The sequence below is a fragment of the Vombatus ursinus genome, unplaced genomic scaffold (assembly GCF_900497805.2).
Source record: "Vombatus ursinus unplaced genomic scaffold, bare-nosed wombat genome assembly UNPS02014841.1, whole genome shotgun sequence".
Lineage (NCBI taxonomy): Eukaryota > Metazoa > Chordata > Mammalia > Diprotodontia > Vombatidae > Vombatus > Vombatus ursinus.
The window spans coordinates 32,572,457-32,598,643 of NW_020954619.1; the positions used below are offsets into that span (position 1 = coordinate 32,572,457).

Sequence of the window (26,187 nt, forward strand, 5' to 3'; positions counted from 1 at the left end):
TAACTATTTGGGTAGTTTGTGGAATTTGTGGAATTTGTGGAAATCTGAAATTTTACCCTGCTTTCTCTGAAAATGGTAGCCATGAAATGACTTATCTAAACAACTATACCAGGAAGAGAATAATATTCTATAAGATGTTCAAAATTTTGGTATCATAGGCTGAAATAATTTCAGACATGATAGAATTTACAAATAACTATAAACACAATTATATTCTAGAATTGTGGTTATCAATGTTTTTTAGTTCCATGAACCCCTTCAACAACAACATCAAGTTTGTGAATCCTTGGGGTAACTGAATATCATAATCATATTATTATGCAATTATTTCTTGCTTAAAGCACCAGTGAACAATTTTTAATGCGATCCCCCTTCGACCACTGTTATGAACCCCTATGGGTTCATGAACCACTAATAGGGAACCATTTTCTAGATGAAAGCATTTATTTTTAAAAAGCTTTTTAAACAACTTGCCTACTTTCTGCTTGAATGTCTAATACACATTCTTAATACAGCTACCATTTTAAATATGGCACATTGAACACAGTAAGTATTCAATAAATGTTTACTAAATTATTATAGCAATGTAATATTGTCTTAAGCATTAACCAATATATTATACATTTTACATGACTCTACTAAACTAAAACAAGAAAAACTATATAGGAAAACTTTGGATATTTATACATTAAATACAGTCACTCAGATTTTGTGATTTTTAAAAAAATTCCATTTTTATTTGGGAAAACAAAAAAAATCAAAAGTGACTCATTTATGTATTTTTTTAAACTAAAGTTTTTACTTCCCAGGCATGTGGAAAAATGTATTAGTCCTAGACTTACAAAAAATAAAGACAGGCAAAATACACTTTTTCCAACATACACCAATAACTAAAATTGTCTTTAGTTTGAAAGTAAGAGCCTTCTGAAGATAAGCTAAGAAAAGCTCAAGGTATGTGGAACTGATGTTTAACAAGAAGGAAGAAACATCGCTTTATTTCCCCATCATCATTCTTTGACAGGAAAATTGTATACCAGCCCCTTTCTACCCAACAACATTCACTTTTAATAAAAACAGCTGAGTTTGCCAAATGAATCTATTTATCATTGTCAGAACAGACTTAAGCATAACCAGCAATAGTTGTAAATCAACAAGACAAGCAAAAGTGCATTTGGAAAAAAAACCAAAAACCTTATACAAACAAATCTAGCATTCAACAGCAAACACTAAATAATTCCAATTCAAAATAATGTGTTGATCCAGGTTAAATCTAATAATATTCAATCTTAAACTATCTTCTGTCAAACTATCCAAATATTGAATCTAGCAGCTTTTGGATTTGGAAGCCTCCCTAACTAAAACCTAACTATATAAAATAAAGTCATACTTACTGTTTCAAAAGTGTCAGAGAATAGGCCTTGAAACGTAAATGAAAATGAAGACAGATGCGTTTTTTACCCTATAAGTAGTGGGGCAAGAGGGAATGCACAGAAGACAGATGTCATATGCCTAAAAGTTACTATGGTGATGTAAGATGGACAGAAGCAAAGATAGAAATGGAAATATATTCAATTCTGGGTTGTTTTTTTTAATGCCCAAAAGTAAAACCAATATGTGAGAGAATTCAAGGGAGAAAATACCAGAATGCTAATTGTTCAGGGTCCAGTGGATTCTGACACAGCCTTATGTACAACAAAAGTGTTTTGCAAACTATAATTAGTGCTAACTATACAAATGTAAGATGTTATTCCAGTTGTGAAGACCCCATAAGAGTCTAATTGTGTTGTCTGGAGGTAAGAAGCATTTTGTTTCTGTGAAATCCCAAGGGTGGCTCCACTAGCTGCCCTGAGCTTCTAAAGATCACAAGGACCCAGTTCCTTGCATTGGCTTCAGGTTCCTAAGACTTCCCCAAGCAGAACATGGTCTATGATCTCCTTGAATTCCCTTAAAAGGTTCAGAGTACATGGACCCATTTTAGTAGAGTAGGAACCAGCTTGGCCTTTGAAGGCACAAATCAAAACAAATAAACAAAAAATGTTGGGTTACAAAAGATGAAAAAGACAGAGTTATTGCTTTAAAGGAACTTAAGAGTCTGGTAGGGGAGATGCATTATCATTCATATAGTAGAATGTGGTAGGTTCCTGAAAGAAATAAAAACAAAAGCCCTAACAATCAAATTCAGAGGAAAGAGAAATCCTTCATGAGAGAAAAAAGAAAGGTTTTATGGAAGATATTGGCATTAGGACTAGACCTTGAGGGATCAATCACAGCCAGCAGATTATTGACAAAAAAGGCTCACTATCTTCTGTTTCCCATCAAAGAGGGCTCATGGCTACTTTCTTAGATTTATGTGCCTTTGGACAAGAGGTGCTCCATCAAACAGCAATCAACTCTAATCGGTTAATAGTTTAATGAGGGGTGGACTTTACAGAGAAGTGAACTTACTCCAATGACCAGCTAAGAGTGATATCATGTTACCTTTGGACAGAGAGGCTATCTCTATACCCAGACAACCCCCACTCTTGGGCAACTGAAACAAAAGGATCTGTCTCCACCCAACCTTGACTGTATAGAATTCACCTTAGACTACAGATTCCTTGTAAAGTTGAGTTACATCAGATAGAGAAGTTTAGCTGACCTTTAGAGGGGAGGATAGAGGATAGAGAAAAGAAATCTCCCCAAATCATAAATTATTAATAATCATTTCTCTCAGATATAGTCAATATATATCATGCAAATAGTATCTGATGAATTTGATGATCAGTAGGATCTGATAAGAAAGTCAAGGGGTGAAACAAGCCATGACAAATTTTGGTTTTAGCAAAAACAAAAAAATCAAGAGGTAGAAGGCTCTTTAAATCCAACTTTCTTTGCCTAATCTCTGCCAATACCATTTAAAGATGGAACAATTCTATGGAAAAATTCTTAAAAGTTAAAACATCAAAAACTTAAAGGGAATGAGAACAATAAACATTTATAAAAGTTATCATTCCTAAGGCAAAATAGTATATTAATTTAGTATTATTTAATGCTGTACAAACCTTCATATTAAACATGTATCGTATTTCCCCAAATCAAAGTAATTTAGCTAATGCCTCCAAAAAACTACAATATACTCATTTCAGAGGAAAACTTCATGACCTCCTTTCACCAGCATAATAATCTAATTATCACTCACCCTGATAGGTAAATATTTTTTTATAGAACGGTACTTATATGATATGACAAGTTTTAAGTGCAGAAAACAGAAAAATTTTCAAGTACAAGGTCTCCATAAATCTACAATTTGTCTTACACATACCACCAGAATTTTAAATTATCTTCATCAAAAGTTAAGTGTGCCAATAGCACTTCAGTCGCTCTCTTTTAGGCAAATTGCCTAAAATGTAATTAAAACTACAGGAATCCTTTTACAGACACATTTGAACAAACCCATCCAACAGTGCAGCATGCTCCTCTCAAAAGTAATTATTTGCAATGAAAAAAAGAGGCTAAAAACATGAAAGAATCTTCAAATCAACTCTAAATAGAAGCAATCAGATAAAGGTAAGACATTTAACCTCTCTGGGCTAACTTTCTTCATCTATAATGAAGTCATTTGACTGGATGGGCTCTGAGGCCCTTTCCAGCTCTAAACTTATAATTCTATTATCCCAAGGCACAGAAACTTAAGTTCATATAGTAATTTACTTTAAAGGCTAAAATATACCCCTATTATTATCCATGGTTACAATGATTATTTACTTAAATTACAATTGGTATTCTAATATTAAACCATTAATAAAAAATGACGCGTATTTCACTTGATTATATATTCCTTAAAAGAGAGGACAGTCAATAAAATTTTATTAAATGCCTACTATATGCCAGGCACTGTACATTGGGGTATACAAAGACAGACAAAAGACAGTCCCTCTTCTCAAGGAGCTCACAGTCTAATGGGAGAAACAATATGCAATCTACTATGTATAAATACAGTATATACAGGATAAATTGGAGATAATCAGCAAAGGGAAAGGCACCAGCATTAAGAAGGAATGAGAAAGGCTTCCAGTGGAAGGTAGGATTTTAGCTGAAACTTGAAGGAAGACAGAGAAGCCAAGAGGTGGAGATTGGGAGGAAGAACATTCTAAGTACGGGAGACAGCCAGTGAAAATGCCTAGAGTTGAGAGATAGAGTGTGGGTGATTAATAAGGAGATCAGTGACACTGGATCACAGGGTACACTGGGATTGGGGGTGTAAAAAGACTGGAAAGAAGATAGGTTATTAAGGGTTTTGAAATCCAAACAGAAAATTTTATTTTTGATCCCAGAAGCAACAAGGCACCAGTGGAGTTTACTGGGGGGACTGAAGGGATGGAGTGGGGGATGATCAGGTCAAACATGAAAGATCATTTTAACAGTTGAGTGGAAGAAGACTGGAGTGGGGTGAGACTTAAGGCAGGTAGATCAACCAGCAGTCTATTGCAATAGGCCAGGTATCAGGTGGACCAGGGTATATAGCATCATTTTCTGAAGTACTTTAGGGTTTTAAGCAAAGAACTCTTCACATATTTGCCTATCAATGAAGAACTATGGTTCTATAGTAAAAGCCGAATACATCATTATAGTTTTTCAAATGGATAACAAAAGAGTTAAATCAAATAATTTGCTGAAAGAAAAAGTGAAAAAGAACTAAGATAGCTTCCATCCACTGTATTAAGTTGCCTTAAAAATCAAGGAAACCTGGTTTCACTGAGATTAAAGGTTTTCCAACTGCAATACCACTGTCCACACAAGAGCCTTAGAAAGAGGGGAAGTAAAAGCAAAGGGAACAAAAATGTGAATGAAAGTTCCACCACCACCACCACCACCACCACCCCTTTGCAAATGCTGCATTGGAAAGTGCTGGATTTGGAGTGACAGGCTCTGGGTTCGAATATTAGCTCAGCAATTTAGTGTGAATCAACAAGAAACTTGGGCTCTTTAAGCCTCAGTTTCCTCTTCTGTAAAATGTCAGGTTAGACTCAGTGATCCTTCAGTTCTCAATCTATGATTATATAATTCACCTGGCAACATGTATGGTAATGCATAAAACTTCTCAACGACTTATTTTTCATCCTTTCTGGTGATACAAAATTAAGGGCAGGAAGGGATGCTGTGTAAGTTCTCAATAAAAAAAAAAAATTTTTAACTACTTCCTGGGAATACTGATTCACTTGTAGGGTACTTAAATAATGCTAAACTGAAATAACGCACAATAAATAAGAAATGTTGAAGCCAAAATTATCATTTAACTTACTAGACAGGAACTATTAAAGACTGACATTATAAAAGAGTTAGAAAAGGAATTCAGCAAACATCTAGTCCAACCAACCTATAACCAAGAAAAATCCTCAAATATATACAAAAAAGTCATTCAGTTTCTTAAAGACCTCTAATGAGGAAGAACCCACTGTGTTCCAAAGGTGACTCACTTCGGAGCAACTCTAATTATTAGGAAATTGTTTTCTCTACATCACACTTCAATTTGTCTCTGTCGCTTCCACCTGTATTTTTGTTTTTTTTTTTTTCCTCAAGAGCCAAACAAAACACATCCAATCTCTCTTTCACATGTGATAGCTCTTCAAACAATTGATAACAATTAACATGGCTTTTTTCCTCTGGTTTGAACATCCCCAAAATCTTCAAGTGATCCTCATATGGAATGAACTCAAAGCCCTTCCTCATCTTAGTTGCCTTTCTCTGAACCCTCTTTAGTTTATCAGTGTAATTCCTAAAATGGGACACTCAGAACTAAACACAAGAGAGGAGCACTACAGGAATATTACCTTCTTATACTGGAAGATATTCCCTTCTTTTTTTTTTAAATCTGACACATCATACTGCTGGATCATACTGAATCTACAATTCACTAAAATATTCATCTTTTTTAGCCAAATTGCTATTTAATTATTCCTCTCCAGCCTTGAATATGTGAAGTTAATTTGCTGAATGCCAGTATAAGATGTATCACTACTGAATTTCTTATTTCAGTCCAACTTGTAATAAAATATATTTTTACATTATCTTCATTTCCAAATATATCCTTTTTCTCCCCTCTCCCATTCAAAGAATTATCCACTATAACATAGCATAAAAAGGAGGGAAAAGCATTTCAGTAAAACTGACTAAGAAACCAACTGAGTGAAGTCTTCCACATCCAAAGGCTCCCATTTCTGCAAATATGGAAGAGAAATATGTTTTTTCATCCCTTCTCTGGGGCAAAACTTTCAGCCCAATGGTCTAGCTTGTTATGATTCTTTTAGATCCTGATTAACATCTAGTGTTGGGTGGCCTTTCGAGTTGTGTCATCTATCACTTGGCTGAGTTGACTGGATTGATAAAAATGTTCAACAACACAGGGGCACTCCATTGGAGATATCCTGTCAAGCTGACATGAAAGCGTTAACACTTACTCTCTAAGTTCAGTCATTCAGTCAGTTCTAGATATATATAATTGTACTATCTTCTAATTTACATCTCTCTAATAGATACAAAAGTATAATATATGACATTTTATCAAATGCTCTGGGTAAACTACATCTATAAAAGTCTCCTGATACACTAGTTTAATAACAGCCAAAAGAAGAAATAAGTTTATTCTGGCAGACTTGTCCTTGATGAAACTATGCTAGCTCTTTATATTCACTGCTTCTTTTTCTAGACATTTACCAAAAATTTTTTTAATAATCCATTCTAGAATTTTCCCAGGAATCAAGGTCAGGCCTACATAGGTTTGTGGACTGCTCCCCCCCCCCCCTTTTTTTAAAATCAGGACAATATTTACATTTCTCAATCTTCTGGTATCTCTCTTGTTTTCTATAATTTTTGACATATCATTCATACTACCCCCCCTCAGAAATTAAAGATGACACTTATTTCAGTTCTAGAAGATAAAGTTCATTTGGGCCTATTGACTTAAGTTAGTTAAGGACAACTTGCTGTGTTTTACTATTTTCCTTCTTCTTGGCAAAGAAAACAGAAGCAAAATATGAATTAATCAGCTTTCCTTTTCTCTATCATGAGTTATCATTGTCCTATCCACACCAAACAAAAGTCCTATCCCTTCTGTGATCCTCCTTTTTCTTAGAATAACTAAACAAACAAAAAGCCCTTTTTTCCTCTTTTGTTGATTTTGATTGGACGATTCCACATCTGATAAAGCTCTACTTCATTACTCCTTGGAAGTCAAGCAGTTGCTCTCTCTTCAGAGTTTTCAGATTACTTCTCTTCAGGAAGTGCCTCAATTTCTTTTCCAGCTTTAATTTTACAGTTAGTTGTCCTCTTCTTTCTCTAGATAGCACTCTTCTTAAGCCCTAACAAGGGGCAAGTTTCTTCTCTGCCACTTGAGATACTTTTTTTCTTGACCACTGAAGACCCAATTTTATTTAAGGATTTTGTATAATGTGAAAATATGTTTAATAGGAATGTATATGTAGAGCCTATATCAGATTGCACATCATCTTGGGGAGGGAGTGGGGGAGGGAGGGGGAGAAAAATTTAAAACTCAAAGGTGTATGGAAGTGATTGTTGAAAACTAAAAATAATAAAAATTCTGTATAAAATTACATTTTTATAAAATACAACCCCTTTGCCAATCATATTTCTTGATTGTTTCTAAGGTTCCTTTCAGCCCTAAAAAAAGTATGATTCTACGTTCTAGTAATTCAATATCAACAACTACACTAATATATTTAGATTCACAGTCTCAACACTGACAAGCAACTAAACCTGCACTTGAAAAAAATAATTCATTCTATCATGTAGCACACAAAAGAGGTCATTTAGTCTTGGCCTGAATGCTTCCAATGTAGGGGAACCCACTACCTCCTGAGACTGCTGATACTGCTTTTGGGTTGCAAACTACTCCCTTACATCATGCCTGAATCCTGCCTTTTGGCAACTTCTACTCGTTGCTCCTAGTTCTGCTCTCTGGGGTCAAGATGAACAAGTCTCTCCCTCTTCTACGCAACAGTCAAATAAATTCATAAAGATATTTGCAAAACACAGGCCAGGGAGCAAGTTCCGCCCTATAATCCTCTTTTCTGGGCTATGTTCAATTCCTTTCATTCATATTGTATTCATATTACAATTCATATTGTATGATCTCAAGACCACTGACCATACTAGTCTCTGTTCTCTACATACTCTCCAGCTTACCGATGTCTTTCCCAAAATGTGTTGCCCTGAACTGAACATAACATTCCAGATATGGTCTGCCCAGGATAAAGTAGAGAGGGACTAACGTCTCCTGAGTCCCAGCTAATATATCTCTTAATGCACCCTATGCTCATGTTAATTTTTTTGGTTGTCTTATAATACTATTAATTCATATTCCATTCACAGTCCAGAAAAACCCCTGAAACTTTTTCAGAAGGTACTGTTTATCCATGCTTCCCCAAACTTGTATATATGAAACAGATTTTTAAAAACCAAAGTATAAGACTTTAGACTTACCTCTTTTCAATTTTTTTATTTAATTGGATCACAGCTGCAGCTTTCTTTTTTTTATTTTTTATTTTTTTTGGCAAGGCAATTTTTTTGCCCAGGGTCACACAGCTAGTGAATATCACATGTATGAGGCCTGATTTGAGCTCAGGTCCTCCTGACTCCTGGGCTGGTGCTCTATCCACTGCATCGTCTAGCTGCCCCTCAGCTTTCTTTTTAGATACTATATATGCTCTCCAAGGGCAGAGACTATTTCATCATATTTCCAATGCCAAGCACAGTGCCTGACATTTAGTAGGTGTTTAATAAATACTTGTGGATTGTTTTTATATCTTGACCTTGTAATCTAACATATTAGCTATTCCTCCTAATTGTGGGTTGCCTCGAACTTGTTAATTATGCTATGTCATTTTGCATGTCACTGATAAAAAAGTCAAGATAGCACTCTGCCAATCACAAATTCTTAAAGCAGTCAGTCCACTAGTAATTTCTCTTCAAACTGACAATGACTCATTTATGATTACCCTTTAGGTCCAATTCATTCAACTAGTTCCAAATCTGTTTAAATGAGTGATTAGCTCACTTCTCTCTCTCTATTTCATTCACAAAGGTAACATGAAAAGTTCTTTCAACTGTGTTGTTAAGAACTAGATAAATTATAGTTGCATTCCCATGATCTATCAGTCTAATAACCCACTCAAAAAAAGGAAATAAGTTTAGTCTTGGATGACTGGTTCTTAATGAAACCACACTGTCTGTATATCATCATAACTTCCTTTTCTAGGTGTTTACTAACTATCCTTTCATAATACATTCTAGAATTTTGTTAGGAACTGAAGTCAAGTTCATTGTAGTTTGCAAATTCTACTCTTTCCCTCCTACTCCCCTCCCCTTTAAAAAAAATTGGGGTCTCCCTATCTTGCCCAGCCTGGAAGCACAGGGGCTACATATGACTCAATAAAACTGCTGATAATCACAAGACCTTTAATCTGCTCTATTTCTGACCTGGTCTAGTCTGCTTCTCCTTAGGCAAGTTGGCGACGGTTCACCACATTAATACCAAACTTAGAGTGTATACCTGATCAGCATAGCCCCCGGAAGCCCACAATTCCCAAGCTCAAGAGATCAGAGTCAGCCTCCCTGGTAGTTGGGATAACAGGCATGCACCACCATTCCTAGCCCTCTTTTTCCTTCTTAAAAATCAGGAAAACATTTGTTACTCTCTAATGCTGCAATGCCTCTCTTTCAAAGATCACTCAGAGTGGCTAAGAGTTCATGGTGGCTAAGAGGTACTTTCAATACTCTGGGATGTAATTTTTTTGAACCTGCCATCTAAAACTCATGAAGACAGGAGTCCTTAACTTTGGTTCTGTGAACTTTAAAAAAAATTCCAGTAACTATTTCTATATAACTTGTTTCCTTTGTAATCCTATGCATTTTGTTTTACATGTTTAAAAACATTATTCTGAGAAGGGGTTCACTGATTTTACCAAGGTCCCAAAGGGGTCCATAAGATAAAAAAGGTTAAATACCCTTGGCATTAAGGGCACTATGTGCTAATGTTATGATCTCCCTACTTATCTTCAATTCCAGCTCTCTCTAAGCCATTAGTATTCTGTCCTTTCTGGTGTGATGACTATTCTCCTTGGCAGAGAAAACAGAAGCAAAATAAGAGTTGAGCAGTTCTGTCTTTTCTCTGTCATTCATTAGCATCATTCATTCAACTCAATCAGTCCTATTCTTTCCTAGGGGGAAAGAGGAGGGAGAGGAGACTTTTTGTTGTCATCAGCTAAGTTCATTCTGAGCATTAGGCCTCCTGACACTATTCTTAAAGGATTTACCAGGTTTTAGTACATATTCTCCATCTGCTCTTGCTCACATCTTTTACATTGTCTTTTCTTTTTTTAAGATCTAAGATTCATTCATTCATTTAACAAAAAACAACCTTTATTAAACACAAAACAGTCTCTGCCTTCACTAAGCTTACACTGTTTGTGGGAACAGGGAGAGGAACCATATTGGTTTCTTTAGATAATTCCCTTTTTCATCATCACAATTTTTGTAAAGCATTTCATTCTTTAGATGCTTCCATTCCTCCTAGACTGAAGTTTCCTAAGGAATTTTGGACTATGAGAATCTATCCAGCCTGTCTCTAAAACTTTTGAAATCCATTATTACTAAATTTAAGGTGAAGATCACACTATGTCTGTGCTTCCTCTCATCCCCTATCACAAATCATTTCTAACTCAGTAGCCAAGTCTTGTTGGTGTAATCATATCCAGAATGGCAATCCTCCTCGTTAATCTTCATTGCTTCTTCTGCCTTTTGAAGCATGATTATGAAAAAAAGTCAAGAAATTTTCTGCTATTCTGCATTAGCAATCAATCAATCAACAAGCACTTAGTAAGCACATTACTATATGTCAAGCATTGTACTAAGTGCTGGGAATACAAAGAAAAATGTGAAAATAGTCCCTGCCCTGAAAAAGTTTACATTCTAATACAGCAGAAAGCACATATACAAATAGGTATACACAAGACACATACTATGGAGATATAAGGAAACCTTAAAAGGGATGGCACAATCAGCCTACAGGGAGAAAAATCTTATAGAAGGCAGTATTTGAGCTGAATCTTTAAGGAAGCCAGAAATTCTAAGAGGTCAAGATGAGATATGGGAACATTTGACATGGGGGACAAAGATTAAGCTCCAACTAATATCTGAATACAGTAAAGGGAGACCCCTAATAATAATAACAATAATAACAATAGCTAGCATGTATATAGCATTTTAAGGTTTGCAAAGCACTTTACATATATTACCTCATGTGATCCTCACAACTACTAAATCATGCCTCTGTGCCAGGTTTGTGATCTATTTCCTGAACACATCTATCTTCTCTTTCTGTGCAAGTGGTCCATAGTATACTTCAATGATAATATTGCTTCTGTTTCTGCCTTCATTGATTTTCATCCAAATGTTATCCACAACTCTGGATTTTCTTTTTTTTTTTTTTTTGGCTAGGCAATGGGGTTAAGTGACTTGCCCAGGGTCACAGAGTTAGTAAGTGTCCAGTGTCTGAGGCCAGATTTGAATTCAGGTCCTCCTGACTTCAGGACTGGTGCTCTATCCACTGTGGATTTTCTAATATGAGACTCATCTTCTTAATATACAGTGCTAGACACCCAACCTCACCTTTATAACCTACTCTGTTCCTTGTCAATAAGGAGCCATATTCCAATCTCAAGTCCTATCATCCAACTCTCGGCAGTACCAAGAAAGTCAAAAGTGCCTCCCTACATTGGAACATGTAGTTCTTGCTTATTACCCATACGTTATTTATCAGCGCACAAATATACGAGTCCATCAGTTTTACTTATGGTTCCTTTTTTGGATTTTCTTGTCTCTGAAATTTTTTGTCTCTGCTACTCTATGTGGTATTTCTGCCAGTTTTATGTAGGCAGTTTGCTCCCTTCTCCTACAAAGAAGCTTCATAAAAATATAAAATTATAGTTGATGACCACCAGATAGTTGACTTTAGCTAGATGAAATAAAAACCAAAAAGCAAATAAAATCATTCTTCAAAGTGTCACACAAAGAGAAAGCTGATTTCATAAGTCCATGAGAAATTACAGGGGTTTAAAAAAGTAAGAGGTGGAGCAGCTAGGTGGTACAACAGATACAGTGGCAAGTCTAGAGTCAAGAAGGTTTACATTCCTGAGTTCAAATCTAGCCTCAGACTAGCTGTGTGACCTTGGGTACTTTAACTTTTTGCCTCAGTTTCTTCATCTGTTAAATGAGCTGGAAAAGAAAATGGCAAGCCATTCTATTATCTTTGCCAAGTAAATCCCGAATGGGATCACAAAGAGTCAGGCACAACTGAAAAACAAGTGGACAAAAAAAATAAGAAAGAAATGGTGATTTAGAAAATAGTAGGGTAATCGGGTTTGGCAACAGCAATAATAAAAAAAAGGAAAATATCATTAATATTTAAGTTGCTCCTGGCTTTTTGATAGGAGAAAAAACCTAAAGAATAAATTATCTCTGAGAGGGAGAGAAGGAATGAAGGAGGGAGGGAGGGAGGGAGAGAGACAGAGAGATGACAGGTAGATGAATACAAAGGTTTTTTTCGCAGTTCTTGGGTTTCTTCAATTCTTCCTTCAATACTAATCTGGTCTCTGCTCATCCTTCCCCCTAAGCAAGTGATCCAGCGGAAACTTCATATTTCTAAATCTAAACCTTATTCTAAATGTTTTCCATTCATATATGTGGTGGCATTCCAGTTTTAGCTATGACTCTTAATTAACCTAACATACTGCACAGGGGGATAAATACTTTATTGTGTGTGCTGTTGATCAGACCAGCCTAGAACACTGCTGGCTCTAAATTTTACTTTATAAAGGTCCCTAATTAATTTACATTCAAACCCTTCATTGCCTGATTTGAAGCAAAGCCAGTGAATAGCAAAACTGATCATCTTGAATTGCCATTTCCATTTCTGCCCAAATAGGGAAACCATTGGGCACATCCCACTGAATTTTCCATCCCCCAATTAGCCAATTGTAGAATAGAAGGTTATGGTCTACACACCAGGCAGTCAATCTATTATTATCTTTGCTTTATGATCCACTCAGTATTTCTCTGCATGATAAACTGCCTTTAATATACCTGTCATTTTTGATCTTTTGAGATGAATTCCTTATTTGTTACATAATCATGTTGGCTGATAGCATACATCATTATTTCCATTCTACCCCAGACAACCACAAACTTCTGTTCTTTACTCATTTCCACAGAACAATATTCTGTGCAAAGCCAATCACAGGCAATGCTGTGGAATTTTTGCCCTCACCTTCACGAACACTTCATTATCAGTTAGGATTACTGAAAACTGGTCTAAGTCCTATCTTCTGTTCGACTCTTCATCCAAGTTCTTATCTCACAGAATTTGGTGACCAATTAATTACTGAGTTTAAAATACCTGAAAAGTTTTTTTAATTTTGTTTAAAAATTAATTTAATTAATTTTCAAGACTAACTCCCTTACTTTATGCCCAAGGTTTACTGTTATGCTGACTGCTTAAGTGTTTTGATGCAGTATATTAGTGTTATTACAATAATTTACTCACCTGGTAATGTTTAAAACCTAATGTAGTAGCACCCATTTGATCATATGATCATATATTTAAAGGTAGAAGGGACCTGTTAGGTCATCTAGTTCAATTCTCACATAAACTGCCTTTAATTCTTTGGTCCTTACTATACTGCATTATCATGTTTTACCCAGATAACAATATGTTCTCTTTCACTACTGTTTAAGTGGAATCATACAAGAATTAATGCAACTACTAAAAGACTAAAAAGACACATTGCCATTCAACTTTCATATCTATTGCTTTAATATTTTTCCAGAGCCTACAAAATGGGTTATTTCTTTTTTATATATACCAAAAAGGTTTTCATTTTGTCAAATAACTAAACCAGTTGTATTAAGTCAATTATTCCCATTATCCACTTTATTCAATTGTGCTGAATTGGTAACCTATTGTACTGAGGGCGTAGTCTGGGAAAGCAAACATGTGATACTAATTTTACAGGAGTTGAAATGGGAAAAGTTTCAGGGACACATATAAGACTAGTATGAATGCAGTATCTGATGACTTCCCTATAAGATTACATTTAACAAAATGAATGTGGTATGCACACAATTAGAGTTTTAATTAAAAAAAGTCAAATAAATAATTCTTGAGCAGATATTCTGACATTTCTCTCAAACTATTCTGCTTAAGTAAAATTTTAGATGCTAAACTCTTTTTCTTCTTCCAATAACGACTTCAAAATACAAAAACACATGTGGTAATAATCCATGTATAGTTTTTAAAATTTAAAAATGATTTTTAAAAGTCTATTTGCTATTTATTCATATGTCTGTACAACTATTTGTATATCTATACAGAGGTAGCTTTAATGTTAAAGTCCTGGATTTGTAGTCAGTCATAAGAACTGGCTTTTAATCCCAGTTCTTTCCATTGCTTTGGTTGTATGACTTTGGGACAATTCCCAACCTCATTGAGTCTATTACATCATCTGCAAAATGGGATAACAATATCCGTTCTACCTACCTTAATAGGGCTGTAATGATAAAAAAAACAAACAAACCAAAAACCAGTGTTTGTAAATCTCTAACTAAGCTATCAAGTGACATATATAAATGTCACATATTATCCTTCACTAATGTCCTACTCCTATACCTCACTGTGGTGTGATAGTGACCCTGGGTTATTAAGGTTATAGAAGTGGAGTTCAAGCTTCAGAATAGCAGAAAACTGCATTTCTTAGGACCAGTTTAAATTCAGAGAAAGTAAACTATATAACCAAAAGTAGCAAATCTCTTTTTATTCAACAGCTAGGTAGTGTAGTGGATATACTGGCCAAAAATCCGGAAGACCTAAATTCAAATCTGGTCTCAGACACTAGTTGTGTGACCCTGGACAAGTCACGTAACTTTTGTCTACCTCAGCTTCCTCAGTTGCAAAATGTGGTTCATAATAACACTTATCTCAGAGGATTGTTGTGAAGGTCAAATAAAATAGTATTTGTAAAAATGCTTATTATGGTACTGGCATACAGCAGATGCTTTAGAAATGCTTACTTCCCTCCTACTCCACTAAAATCTTTGAAAGCCATGTTGACTACCTTCTTATCTAATCAATACTTCCTCCATACATAAGGATGGAAACTCATTAAATTAATCCTCTCAAGTATCATTTTTTTGCACATGGTTTAGTTTATTCTGAACTTAATAAGCACTAAATAAAATCGGCATATCCATGCAAAATATAATAGAAGTGGATTGTAGATCTTTTATGAATAGCTTGCTTTTCTTTAATATGTATATATAATATATATTATATAAATTCTATATATGTAATATATATCTAATACAAATTAGATATATAATATATAATTCAACATGTTATTTTCATAGCTATCTTACTTATCTATGATTCCTTCTGGCCTTTTGTTTTTCTGTGTCTCAATGACTCTCTTTTCTTTCTTTCTCTTTCATTTCCTTTTTTTTTTTTGCTACCCTATCTATTCCTTCCCCTCTCCCTCTCACCAATGAAAAAAATTAAGTCCTTGTAACAAATATGCATTGTCAAGCAAAACAAATTCCTACACTTGCTATGTCTGAAAATGCATGTCTTATTGTGCATCAAGTCCATCACCTCTGTTAGTAGGTGAATAGCATGCTTCTTTATCAGTCCTTTAGAATCAAGGTTGGTCATTGCAATGGTTAGAATTCTTAACGTCTTAGAAATCAACTATAAATTTCAACTACCATTCATCTTAGTGTGTATGTGTTCCTCTATGAAGACTTCTCTAATTTCCTTCCTCTCCCATCCTTCTTACATTCGGTAATTATCTTTCCCTACTTAGACCTCATAGATGTGTTCTTTGTATGTATTATGCATTTATATTTTATTCTGTATTATAATTATATGCATGCCATTTCCATCTATTGCACTATAAATTCCATTAAAACACCTTGTTCCATTTAATTTTTTCAATCTTCCCCAGCACCTAGTTCAGTGTTCTGCACATAGTAATTATGAGAACTGATATTTATATTGTGCTTTTAAGGTCCACAAAATACTCATCTCACATCCTTATATGGTAGACAGACACTTAGTAAATATTGTTAAATGTGCTTACACATTACTCAGTGATCATATGTTTGGATATGTAACTATACTCAGGGACTCAGGATATCCATCTCAGTAAAGACGAATGTAGAGAAAGTAAGGTGTGGGTAAATGCAAATGGTAACTATCGACTGACTCTACTCAAAGAGAGACACTAATTTGTAAGCTGTTTAAAATTACATGCATCTATTACATATGTGCATGTGTCATCAATATTAACTCTACAAATGATGAATGTACAGTTTAGCACTTTTCATCACTAGACATGAAAGGACTAGAAAAATTCATTCAACATTCCAATCATCTGGCAAAATACGCTTACCCTGAGTAACTCACCTCACCATAACACAAAATTTGGCAAAGCACAGGTATTTTTTCTACCCTCTGACATATTTTTACATTTTAGAAAGCAACATAGCCTCTAGTCATACCTTTCTTGTTAAAAAATGTCCAGAGATAACATGTCATTTAAGTTATAATGCAAAAAGATGATGAGCAATTGAAATTACCAGTGTCCATGGGAGATAAAACCCAAGAAGTGAGTTGGTGGTAAAAACCAGTCTCAAATTCAATGCAAAAATATACTAAATATGAAACTAGTCAGTAAGCAAGATGGACTTGAGCTCCTAATGTAAGGTGGCAAATCTGGCCTCCCAGGCATCGCCATGTCTTGATGGGATAAGAACCACAACTAAATTAGGGTCAAAAGAAACAGGATCCTCAAAAACGTACATATGATAACATTATTTACAAGGTATACTCATGTAAAGAAATCCAAGGGCCAGAGGGAAGAAGCATGATGGAGAACATTTTAATTTTAATTTCCAATCTCTCCCTATCTATTGACTTTTAGATTCACTCAGTTTCCTTGACTCCCTGTTTGATCTTATAGATTAGTAAAAGAAGAAAAAAAAGAGGCCAAAGTTCTCATTTACCAATATTGTAGAATATGGTAATGTCAGAAAAATGCAGACTTCAGAGGCCTATTCTTTCATCGTATTTTATAATCAGAATCTTATTTTTCTGAAAGAATCAATGGCAACTCAGAACTATAACTCAGGAGAATAAGGTAAAATTAGCTCAGGAGTTCTTGTATTTAGAACTCACTGTTTTCAATGGAAAGTTCATGACTGTCTTAAAATCAAGATTTAGGGTTTTTGGAACTGGATGGCATCTTAGAGATCATCTAGATTCTTGTTCAATTACCTCTTCAGAGTTGAGGACAGAGCTAGAGATTACCTGACATGCCTGTGGTCACACAGTCAGTAGTAAATAGCAGAGCTGATTTTAAAACCAGTATTCCTTGTGCTATACTACACAGATAATTGAGGTTTAAATGACATTTCCATGCTTCTTAATTTGTACCCTCCTGAGTACATAAATCTCTTATTGCCAATAGAATTTCTCTACTGCTTTCAGAGTATGCTGTTGTTCAGTTGTTCAGTCATGTCCAATACCACAAGGTCCAGGGGGTTTTCTTGGCAAAGCTACTGGAATGGTTTGCCATTTCCTTCTCCAGAGGATTAAAGCAAATAAAAGTTAAGTGACTTGCCCAGGGTCACACAGCTAGTGAGTGTCTGAGGCCACATTTGAACTCAGGTCTTCCTGACTCTAGGCCCAGTGCTTTATCTGCTCAGCCACCTAGCTGCCTGTGTAGATATCTCTAAAATACGAAATTTTTAACCTTTCTGGACAATCTGGAATATACATAAGACAGTTTCATGGCCAGGTCACCATCCTTTTGAAGAGTCATTTTTATATTAAATATGTATTAGATATCCACTGCTGGCGGGGCAGTAAATAAAAGGCTGAGGAAGACTTGAATTCAAATTTGGCCTCTGACATTTTAGCTGTGTGACCCTGGGAAGTCACTTAACCTTTGTTTGCCTCAATTTATTCAACTGTAAAATGGGGATAAAAATAGCACCCACCTGCAGGGTTGTTGTGAGAATCAAATAGGACAATATTTGTAAAGCATTTAACACAATGCCTGGCACATAGCAGGTATTATATAAATGCTTACTTCCCTTTCTTTTCTGTTCTCCAGTTTCTAGCTATCTTGCCCTATTGTTGCTCAACAAGAGGACTCCAGCCCTGGATCACCCCCACAATTCACCTTTTCTGCTCTTCGTCATATGCTACTAAATGGAGCTAGAGAAAGTCTCGTAACCAAGGGGAATCCACTACAAATCTGTTATCTAAATTTTGACTAGCCCTTGACCACAGCAAAGTAATTCTTATACTCCTTCTCAGTTGATTCTACATCTGCACAAAGGTCTTTGAAACTCTTTATTTTCTCTTTAAGTCTTCAACAGCACTTTTCTCCCATCCTCTCAGCTGACGCCACTGTTCATACTTTTGCAGCATATACTCTAGGGCCACTATCCCAACTCCCACTTTCAGAGCTTGACTGTATCTCCCACACAGGATTCCAGAAGAAATTCCTTCAGATTCCTGAAGGTCTGAGATTTGTCTTTCCTCGTGCTTATGAGCCCCCACAAGTGTGCTTCCAGCCATGATTATCTGATAACCATCTGATTATCAACAGTCAGCCAGATTTAGCATTTAGAAAGGGAAGTCAAGGGGCTGTCCTCTCCCACAATGTCCTTGCCCTACCAAGCAGGTCCTCTTCAGGGATTTTGCAGGACCACTCTCTCCCAGTCCTAATTGCTTTAATCTCTCAGTTTCTAAAGTAGATCCCTTATTTAAAGCATGCTCTATAAGTTTTACCAAGTTTTCTCAGCCAAATGAAACAGGTTTTCTGGCAGTATCACTGAAGTAAATCCAATGCCTTGTAAGAAATATATAAAATGATCAAATGAACCTCTCACACTTTTAGTCAGAATGCCTTTGATTGACTGTTCAACTGAAGTGTGTTCTTACCTTGTTAAAGTATTGAGAATGTAGCATTTCATCACTTAATTTAAATGGGGTAGGGTGATAGGGTTTTTACTCAAACAAAGCCCACCCTTACAAACCACTCCTCCCAAATTAAGGTTCTTTATAAGAACTTCCTCTTCTCCTCACCAGACAATCCTTCTTCATCTCCTTGACATCATTTCCCCATCTTCTTCTTTACCCCAGTAACTGATGAAGAAGTGCCTCTTCTCAACAAGGCTGGCCTTTCTACATGCATCCTTGATTCTATCTTCTCCGTCAGCAGAGTGCCTGCACTATCATAGCCCCTCTCTCTAATCTACAATCTCTTCTTGTCTCCTGGTTCCTTGATCCTCAAATCACTGATGATTTCATTTTTTCTACTCACTCTCTCCATAATTCTTGGCAATTTGGCTTCTGACCTTACCACTAAACTCTCAGAGATTACTGGATAAATGCTAACAGATTAAGATCTGCTAATTGGCCAATGTAGTTGCCTCTTATCAATCCTCTTGACTCTTTGACTTCTCTGCTGCATTTGATACAACTGATCACTATCTCCTTCTTAGTATTTCCTTCTTTCTAGGTTTCTGTCCTTTCCTGTGTGTGACTGCTCCTTCTTAGTCTCCAATTATTCATGCCAGGCCAACTAACTACAGATGTATCCAAATGTATCACTAATGTATGGGTCAGAACAGCTGGGTGGCACTGTGGATAGAGTGCTGGGCCTGGAATCAGGAAGACCTGATTTCAAATCCAGTCTCCGACATTTACTAGCTATATGGCCCTGGGCAAGTCAATTAACTTCCATCTGTCTCAATTCCCTCAACTTTAAAATGAAGATATTAACAGCACTTACGTCACAGAGTTGTTGTGAGGATCAGATGAGACATTTGTAAAGCACTTAGAACAGTGCCTGACACACAGCAGGAATTTGGGAACTCTTTCTACCAAAGTTGATGACAATGAAATATAAGACTTATCTACTAAATTATATTTTGTTGTCATCAACTTTGGTAGAAGTTCTCAAATTGATGAAGTTTCCTGTGCTAAAGTATAAAAGAATAAAAGATATAGTTGAAAGGAAGTTTATTAAGTAAATGACTATAGAAACTAAGTTAAAATTATACTGTCATAAGTAGCATTTTTTAATTGTTTTAAAGAATAAAAAAAATCCAGAAGTTTGGGACAAGAGAGATAAGAATTTATACATGTAGATCAGTCAGAATGGAGCAAGGGGAAGAAAAGTCTGAAATAAAGTACTATTTTGATAGAAAATGCTAACAAAATGAATGCATGATGATAGAATACCAAAGGTTGCTTAAAAGACAAACTGGAAGAATCAATGTGCCAAGAAAAAAATGAGAAAATGTCAACTATGTTTTAGATTATTGAATTAGATCTGTATGTCAAAACCTATTTTGTATGAAGATAAGAATGATAATAGCTTAAATCCTTTTCAATGTTATTAAACAGCTTAAAAATAAGGAACAATTCTCATCCTAAAACTCAGGCAACAGAAGCAACACTGCCCCCTGGTGCAGAGGCAATTCATCTACACTGAAAAGCTAATAATAATAACAGCTCATTATGGCATATATTTTCAAATCACACACACACACACACACACCCCCCAAAACAAATAAAACAAAATAACTATAAAAGTGGTATTACCTCTTTCTGGATCCAGAATGATTTCCCTAAACTCTGAGGGTTACCATCTTAATTTTCTTTCACTCAGTGTACACAAAAGAATCATATAATTTTGGTATTTTGTCTCATTTTTTCAGGTTGAATTTTTAAGTATAACTTTAGATTTTAAAAATTAAACTTGTTTTCCTTTCGTATGTTTAATGAATAAAATGTGCTTCATGATTAAGTATTCAATAAATTTTTGCCTCTAAAAAATAAAAATGAAATTTTTTGGGTTGGCCCTCATGAAATGTGTCACGCACACCTATAAACAAGTGAATGTGTACTTAAATCATAATATATTCTTATATTTCTTAAAAATATGCATATATGTTGTCTCCTCTATTAGGATACAAGATCCATGAGAGCAGACACTACTTTTGCCTTTCTTTGTACCCCGAGCACTTAGCACAGTGCCTGGCATGTAGTTAGTGCTTAATAAATGCTTGCTGACAGACTGACTTCTTTAACTGTAAGCTCCACGTGGGCAGAAGCTATGTTTTATTCTTCTTTGTACACTTAAGGACACACACACTTTTTTGTTTTTAACAATAACAATAATAACAACAGGACAGAGAGTTAGCTTTTGAATCAGAAAGATCTGTGTTCAAATCCTGTTCTGAGACCACATAGGCAAGTCCCTTAACCTCTAAGTGCTCCAGGCAATGCTCTAGGATTATAAATTACAGTTGAGTTGACTGATTATCTGAATCTGTGGAGCTTCCTCTGCTGATGAAATCTCAAGTCTAAATGCAAAAATCAATAACAATATTAATAATTATTATAAGTAGATATGCTACATATATATGTTAACAATTGAGTGAACCTGTGGTTATAAAGTCAAAATTGATAATTAGATCTTGACTCAAGAAAAATCTAATTATTATTAATTAACCCACTTTTGGGATTAAAAAGGCAAAATGTATGAATTTTAATATCTTTTAGATAAATATTATTCCTATTCTTTTTCCCCTTAATAATTCTATCAGTTAAAAATATTAATATTTAGGGGAGCAGCTAGGTGGCGCAGTGGATAGAGCACCGGCCCTGGAGTCATGTGGACCTGAGTTCAAATAGGGCCTCAGACACATAACACTCACTAGCTGTACAATTCTGGGCAAGTCACAACCCCAACTGCCTTACAAAAAAAAAAAAATTAATATTTAACTTCTAAAAAGGTTACTATCTCAAGAACATTGTCTTTCAAGTTGAAACAAGAAATAAATGGCTTAAGGCTAAGCAAATTGTACAAAATCAAACACGTACATTCTGACTAAATTTCAAAATGTTACTTTCAATCATATACATATATAATGGAGAATGTTTACATTCCAAAACATTCTTGTATTTATCATGCTAATGTCAGATAGCCAACAACCAGTACCAACATTAGGTCCACTATGTTACTGATTAGTTTCTTTGGAACTGTTTTTGTTCTTGACAGGCTTTTTAAAGTTAACATCAAGAGAAGCCAGGAAAAAAAATCACCATAAGCAACTTTGAACTTTAGCTATACAAAGTGTGTGTGTGTGTGTGTGTGTGTGTGTGTGTGTGTTTATGTGTGTGTAACATACATATACAAATATAAACACACAATCTATATACCCATATGTATACAAATACATACACACACATATATAGTAGTAATAGCTTATATTTATATGGCATCTAAAAGGTTTGTAAGGTGCTTTACACACATTTCATTTGATCCTCACAATCCATTTCACAGATTAGGAGAGGGAAGCTCAGAGACGTTCACTGACTTTCTCAGGCTCTTACACCTAGTTAAGTGTCTGAGGCGGGATGCAAGTCCAGGTCATCTATGCTCTAATTTCAGCACTCTACCCAATACACCGGATTGCCTCATCTATGTATCCAGTTTTATGAATTAGATTTTTTTTGGGAGATGGAGGTACTTATTATTTTTGTAAAGAACCCTAAGGTTTCTTAGTACATGAAAGTTAGAGAATTTAAAAATAAAACAAGGCAATGCTAGATTTGAAAATAACTTAAGCTTTAATTCAGATCTGTCATAGTTATCAATGACAATGTAGTGTGGTACAAAGAAATCAGTTCCATGGCCATTAGTTCCAAAGAATTCCAAAAAGCTTGGATATTATACTAAAAATGAATGGCAGTGGTCCCCAAAGAACCAAGTAATAAACGGCAGATGGCCCAGTTCAATCTATTATCACTACTAGAAAAAGTACAAAGATACAATTCATGCCTTATTGTCAGGGAATTAACTCAATTTTCACATATGAAGGATAACAAGTTACCATTTTTCCTATTAACTTTTTAATTTTATAACATTACTTTAAAATTTTTTATTGATTTCTTATATATAGTTTATTTGAAACTGCATGCAAACCCATGAGGAACTCAAATTTTAAGCATCTTCTTGCTTGCATGTCTGTAAAGCGAACATTAAAAGATTCTAGATGTACTACTTATATACTTACAACATATAACTGATAATTCAGGAAATAGTCTCATCCACCTTAAGGCTAGCTACTTAGTATTAGTTCACTAGTTGTTAGGACTGAATTTGTTTCTGATACTGACGGATGCAGGCATACATATAACTTTCCATCTAACTAAACTGACCTTTCAAAATCAAAGTAAGTTAATAAATTAGAAGTAGTCCAAATAACTGCAGTCATAGATTTGGGGGGGGGGGGGATCTTTTGAATATGGAACAACACAAAGCAATTACTGTATTGTGGTGACATAGCTTCAGTAACTGTTTCAATGAGTAAAGATATCAAACAGAAGAATCTGAGGCCTCTAGAACCTTCACTGATCTTTGAGATTCTCCCACTCATTTATGAAAGTTGGTAATTCACCTACAGTTACATAAAAAACATCAAATTCAACATAATTGAAAACCCCTGACACTGTCATTGTATCATCTCCCTCATTTAGTTTTCTTCCTTTTTTTTTTCATTTTTGGTTTTGCTGTGGTATCTTTTAGAATGAATATTACTTGGAATATAATCTTACCACTACTGCTATGTAATAGAGGCATTTACACATTGGATGAAATCCTAAGCATTACAAAGACAGTCACAATAAGCAATGGTGACAGTGAATAGGTATCCTATCTACAAACCAGGGTGCCTAATTTGTATTGTTAGGTTTAATAAACATAAATAGCAATTACTGCAAAGCATTTTTTAAAATCCCAATTAGGATAATTTTAAATTATTTAACAAAATTTAAATTATGTAAACAAAAGATTAAAAAGATCACTTGGTCATCACAAATGCTAATCTTCAATCCTGGTTTCAAGGTACCTCAAGTGTCACTAATTATCTTAAAAGGTTGTGAAATCATTAAATAATTTTTAAAACATCCTTTTGAATCCTTTTGAGCTAAAACACATCTTTAAAAGTTAAATTATTCTAATATTTTCTAGTACATCTAACTTTGAACAAAGTAGGCACACTTAATAAATGTTTGGTGAATCAGAGGAAATCTTGCTACATTTGTATATCATAAATTTTCTCAATAATTTCTATCATAATCATTGGGAAATATGTTCCCAAGAAACTTTTTCTGCCCCAACTATAGTAAAAATCAGATCAAACTAACAATGACTTTAGGAATCAATCTGCCTTTGTCAATAGGCAATTTACAAGTTAAAATACTTTTTACATTTTACTAGAGCAACAGCCCATTTATACTCAGAAATATAGTATAATAGACTTCAGAAGTTTCTATTTCCTTTATACTTTATTAAATGAATACATTTGAAGTTGCTCTACAAGAACATAAGGTGAGATTAATCTAAATATATATATATGTATGTATGTATGTGTGTGTGTATATTATTAAATATTTGAATAAGGATACATCACAAGTGCACCTATACATTTAGAAGATGCTATGAAAAAAGATGCAACACATATTCACAACTATTTACTATTTTTAAAAAATCACGAGTCCACTGGAAGTAGTTAGTTTCTAGCTATATCAGCTAGGGATTAATCAATGCTGGTAAACTGACCAGGCCCTCTCTCCTGTACATTTTCCTCTAATTTTAAAAACTAACGTTTCACTGATCCTTCTTCTTTTTAGATCACTGTCACTTCTCATTGACTCTACATCCCCCAACAACAAAAAATAGTGTATTTTTTTTTGTTTTCTATCACAAATAAATAAAAAGGCAAACCTTGTAGTATATCTTGTAGTACTGATTTCAACTAGGCCTCGGATTTTGTCACCTACTCTTTTCACAAGAACCACAGTTTTTATATTCTAAAAATTGCTTTCACTAAATAAAGTTGTGTTCATTTAACTAACCTAAAATGCAGCTGCTTATGATTTCCTGCTGTGTTTCACCAATGGAATATCCTTTGTCAATATCCAATATCTCTCCTCAGCCAGCATGTTTTGATTCCACTTGCCCTGATACAGCTTTTGCATTGTGGAAATTTTTTGATGGATGCATTCTTCATACTGATAGGCACCTAGTTTTTCTGGAAAGAAATCCAAATGTGAATCCAAGAAACGGATCTTGAGTGACGTTATATCTCACAATTTCACTAGCTTTAAGAAGATCAATGGCAATTTCTTGGTAGTTTTCTGACTTGCAGGTTTCCCAAAAAAAGTTTTTGTTCACTTTTTTTGAGTTTCATGTAACATCTTCCTCATTCATCTGCTTCCTAACAGGTTCATCTTGTATCACTTCTTTTAAGGATATGTAAATATTCCTTTAATTTTAGCCCCACTCAGACTTGGAAAGTTATTTTTTTCAGAAAGAGGAAACCTATATAACATCTCAATACATCATCTTGACTAAATTTTTCATTAAACTAAGTCTAATGCATAATATGGTGGCAAGAAAACTTTATTTCATGTCTAACTAGTAGTGGGCTTACTACATTTTGTTTCCTGGGATCAGATCTTTCTTTGAGGCCTGTGGTTTGGGTTTTTTTTTTTTGTTGTTGTGGTTAATGTATTTTTTTTTCCTAATTCTGATGTTTGTTCACAAATAAAGTATCAGTAATTGATATGCTCAAAATGTAATCCTACCAAAAGAGCAATCACTTCCAGATGCTCACAGATATGCCAAGAATACTTCTTATACTTAATGCTTCTTGAGAGGAGTTTCATGGTTTGGACATACTTTATTGCAGGAGACTTCACCATTTTATCCCAGAAGCTAACAGCTCAGTTGGATTGTTGAATAAATTAGGATTACAAACAAAGTTTTTTTGGTCTGCTTGAGCTATAAGTGAGGCTGAGGACAAAATGATGACTTCAAAAGGAGATTACTACTTTTTTTTTTCCCCTCTGCATTGACATGCTGAACCTCAGTAACGCAATTGGAATCACTGAGTTCATCTTGATCCAAGTTTAAAATTTAAAAGTAAAGGTAGTGCTTTTTACTATGTAATACAGGTCATACTCTGATAGCATATTTGGATGTTATACAGTAT

General features: G+C 34.8%; 1 protein-coding gene across 1 annotated transcript in view; it reads right to left on the minus strand.

Moving 5' to 3' along the window:
* Positions 1 to 26,187, minus strand: part of FBXO25 (F-box protein 25) — a 95,947-nt gene that overhangs the window by 53,824 nt on the left and 15,936 nt on the right. The window lies entirely within an intron of this gene.